The sequence below is a fragment of the Tupaia chinensis genome, unplaced genomic scaffold, assembly GCF_000334495.1.
Source record: "Tupaia chinensis unplaced genomic scaffold, TupChi_1.0 Scaffold000216_1, whole genome shotgun sequence".
Lineage (NCBI taxonomy): Eukaryota > Metazoa > Chordata > Mammalia > Scandentia > Tupaiidae > Tupaia > Tupaia belangeri.
In genome coordinates this window covers 3,125,035-3,129,579 of record NW_006159691.1, presented here as the reverse complement: position 1 = coordinate 3,129,579, position 4,545 = coordinate 3,125,035, and the positions used below count along the sequence as shown (strand labels likewise).

The following is a 4,545-nucleotide window of genomic DNA, read 5'->3' as shown; positions in this document are numbered from 1 at the left end:
GAGAGAGAGAGAGAGAGAGAGAGAGAGAGAGAGAGAGAGAGAGAGAGAGAGAGAACCACCAAGCCTGGACTTTTGAACCACAGTGGGCCATGTGGGAGTCTAGTGCTTTAACCACCACACCACCTGCTACCTACTTCTTTTTAACAATGAGGCCTTTCTTTCTGGCTTGCCCCATAATGTAACACATCTTATTCTTGGAATCTTTATGGCTCACCCCATAGTGTAACATGTCTTATTCTTGGGATACCCCACATCTGACACTTGCACCTTCATTTTCCATTCCCAAGACATAGCCTTTACTACTTAGCCTGGCAGGGAGGGACAAGGAGGGACTGGGAAGTGTTTATATACTAAGGGTATAGGTAAAAATTAGGATTGGACCAGGGGAATTAGACATGACTTCAAAAGCACATTAAAAATAAGAACTGTGTTCTCTGTAGTTCCCTGGGTAATTAATAAGGAAAGTCACGTATCTCCTGCCTTGGCGATTAGGTAAAACCAACATTACTGAATATAACATAATCCACATTACTGAAATTGTTTTTGTAGCTTATGAAATGCCAGCTAATAAATGATCTCAGTTGTTTCCCATAACCTATGGAGGTAAATAATACTCTTAGTCCCATTTAACAGATGATGAAGCTGAGATTCAGAGGCAGTAATTGCCTTACCTTCATAAACACAGGCAGTGAACAGCAAAGGTCTGTGAGTGCTTTTCTTCTGGTGATGAAACAAGCTCTTTGCCTTAGGGACAGCTGTTTATAATAGGGATAGTGGAAATGACCTGTGTGTACAGTGATATCACATCAGATGTCATGGATGCAATAAGCCTGAGGATGTTGAGGTCTGTTAATTGAGGCGGGCAAATGTTAAGAAAGCAGCTTACACAATTGCACTGTAGGCTAGGGTAAGCAAATTTTCTCTGTAAAGGGCTAGACAGTAAATATTTTAGATTGCAGGTCTATATGCCACCTGTATGTGCAGGTGTTCCAGGGTGACAGTGATATTGTAGTGTGAGAACAGTCATAAAAGTTTGTAAATGACTGGGTATAGCATGTTCCAATAAAACTTTATTTAAGAAATCAGGAGGAGGGCCAGATGAGGCCTTCAAACAGTAGTTTGAACTGTCTCCTGTCCTACTGGAAAGTACATTGGAGAGTATATTACTATTTTCATCACTAGATGGTGCCCTTCCATTAGTAAGGTAAAAGAGGAAGTTGGGTTGCTTTACCATGGGTAGGGAATTGGAGAAGAAATGATTATGACAGGAATTACTGTAGGAGGCTGAGAACAGGTAAAAGAATCTAAGTATAATTCAAATGATGGAAAATAAACACCCCCCACACACATCCAGAGTATCTCCTGTGTTCCAGGCATAGTTCAAGGTGGTGATGTGCTGCTCAATATTTATTAATAAACTCTGAAAAAAGAAAACAACCCTCCCCCCTTCCCCACCTCCCACTTTGTGGCACTTGTTGATTTCTGTATCATGATACTCAACATCATGGCTGATTTCAAGCTACTGACTTGCCATTAATCTCTTCCCAAAGCTCCTAATGACTGTACAAAGTAGCTCCAACATGCTGCTGGCTCAAGGTGTTTTACTTTGTTTTCACATTCACCTGGTGAGGGAAGTAATAAATGATAACAATAAAAAAAAACCCTAGTATTTTTAAAGCAATTACAGCAGATATCCTGCTAATTGTTTTATACATACTACCTTATTTTGTAGTTTTCAGAACCCTGGAGATACACCTGTCAACCCACTTTGCAGATAAGCCAATTGAGGCTTAGAGAAACTTGACAATTGACTCAAGGTCATACCTCCAGGATTTAACACTTGTAGTTTGGCGGCAACATCAGGCACTCAACCGGATCATACCCATCACCTTTGCTGTGACTCAGCAGGATATACATGTTGAAATCTGCTTTACAGCTCTGGTAAGTGCACGTGCCCTGAAGCAAATTGGAAAATAAGAATAATAAATAAAATTAAATAAATCTTAAAAACGTACTCACATAAGATCAGATAGCTAGTTAGTGGTCACCTTAGGGCTATACCTCATTTCTTCCTATTTCTTTTTTTTTGGAGAGATTTTCACTGTAGGGCGCGTGCGCTCGCCAGACAGACAGAGAGAGACATAGAGACAGAAAGCGAGAAATCACCCCCCAGGGGGTAAGAATAATAAATAAAATTAAATAAATCTTAAAAAAGTACTCACATAAGATCAGATAGCTAGTTAGTGGTCACCTTAGGGGTATACCTCATTTCTTCCCAACTTCAGTTTTTCCTCAGAGGGCAAAGGAGCTAGAGAGTAGTGAGTTTAACCAGTTATTCCCAGAAAAGATGAGTTTCCAGAAGAATTTGAAGGAGGGGAGGAAGCCCAGATAGATAGAGGAGAGGGAGCAATGTTCCAATAGAAGCAGATGCAAAGCTAAAGGGATGGTGTAGAAAGGAATGAAAGTAATCTGAAAGGTTGTGAGTAGGTATTTCAGGTTGGATCAGAAAGGGTGAGCTGAAAATGACTGGGGAAAATGAGAAAGCCTGGGTAAAGAGGGTTCTTTATTTGAGATGCTAAATTGTAGGGAGGTATATAATATTCTTCCAAGGTGGACTGTGTGAAGAATTGGAATAAGGGAGGCTAGTGGGGAGTGATGCACTGAGGGATGAGATCAAGAGTCTGACTTGGAAAAAAGTGATGAAAGACCTACTAACATTCTCCTTCCATCCATTCTGCTTCCATATGGGCAATGGGATTTCCTGGCTCCTTAGGATATTGCATGTAATGAAAAGGACATAGGACTGAGATACAAGATGTTGGTTCCAGTTTCACTCTGCCCATTACTGACAGTATAACTTTAGACAATTTCACTAATTTCTCTGAGTTTATGTTTCTTCATTTGTAAAATCCAGCTGATAGTAACTACCATGCAGATACTATATATGAAGAAATGGGTGTTAAAATATCTAGCTTGGTGCCTGGCACACAGTTGGAACTCCAGCAATCTTTGCCCATTCATCCATCTCAAAACACAGACATACTTGGGAGAAGGCCCTAGGTATGCTTCTATGATCATTGTAATAAAACACACACATTGGGAGTGCTAGTGCTAGATCCCACGTTGGTGCTAGTCCAACACCAATGGCTGTCTGGCTGCTGTCCTCCTAATTTCTTCCTAGCAAGCGGCTGACTGAGCATCTATTACAAATAGAAACGAAGCCAGGCTTTACCTTTTAAGCTTAGAGTATGGTTAAAAGAGGCATGAGAAATTATGTCAGTTATGTGTGCATTTCTTTTCACCTGAGGAAGAAAAGTTCATGACAATAACATTGAAAATGGCCTCTTATTTATGTGACAGCTATTATGTCAGGAGCTCAAGGATATTTGTGGGATAGCAGTGAAGTTCTAAATGCCTGGGTTTCCCTTAACTTCTCATGGTCAGATCATCTAGGACTGTTCATCCCGAAGTCACTTGTTCAACAGCCTTAATGATGTAGAATACAACTCAGATCCAAGAAGAAATAAGATCCCAACACATGCAAAAAAATAAATGTCAAAGTTATGTACTCCTAATGGGTCAATCAACTTACTGATGAAGGTGATCTCAGTTCTTCATTGAGAGTATGGTCGGTCTCATATTAAGAATAATTGTAATGAGAGTAGCTATCAGACTTTCCAACGTAGAGATTAGAAGCAACAGATTAGAAGGGATAATAGGTACAAATTTCCTATAAGCAAGTTACTTGAAGGCAGCAAGAAGGATCCCCTAATTGTTAGATAGCAGAGGGAAAAGGTGACAGGACAATTTCAGAAGTAGAATATTTAGAACCACTTGATAAAGAGCAACTAGTTTTCCATGCCTTATTGGATTTGAGGGTATCTCTGTATCTGACCACAATCATTTATACTCATGGCAAGCCCATTTAAATCACCTAGAATGGTGCTTAAAGAGGCAGGGAATTGGTCAATACATTTTAGAAGGATTTCTCTCCTACACACTTTATTTATTTTTGAAATTTATCTCTGAAAGAAATCTATTTTGTCATATGGAAATTGTATAGCATGGTCATGTCTTTCATGGTAGGGTCAGATGACTGGGGCATTGCTGTAGCATCTTCCTTTCATTTTGATTAGTTGTAAAAGGTAAAGACTTCCAGCATGAAGCAGGGACCCTTCCCCACATCTTTCTAGAACATTATTTCTTTATTTCTTGGTAGTGAGATTTGCAAAAGTTTGTTTCCACCATCACTTTTCCCTTTATGAGCTCATAGACTCTGATTGGGACCCTTTTCAGGCTACATCCTCGCAGACTGAGGCAGTTTGATGTTTAAAATCTGTCCTTTGCTATAGGGTAGTGCATGTAGTCACCAGCCTCCTTCCACTCCTTTCAGCTATGATGCTTCAACATTCTAATCAGTACTTATGTCCTCTCTGAAGACCTCTCAGAGGCTCCATTCTTTGCTCAAGTGAGTTAATGATTTATTCTTCTTTGTTTCATATGACCCTTCTCATATTTTTATCATCGTTTCAATCTTCTTTCCCT

At 39.8% G+C, this 4,545-nt stretch overlaps 1 long non-coding RNA gene across 1 annotated transcript in view; it reads left to right on the top strand.

The window, feature by feature from the left end:
- Nucleotides 1-1,756: 1,756 nt before the first annotated feature.
- LOC114007680 (uncharacterized) overlaps nt 1,757-4,545 on the top strand; it is a 68,060-nt gene continuing 65,271 nt past the window's right edge. The window contains exon 1 of the long non-coding RNA XR_003549265.1: nt 1,757-1,941. This is a non-coding gene — a long non-coding RNA (uncharacterized LOC114007680). The remainder of the gene's footprint in view (nt 1,942-4,545) is intronic.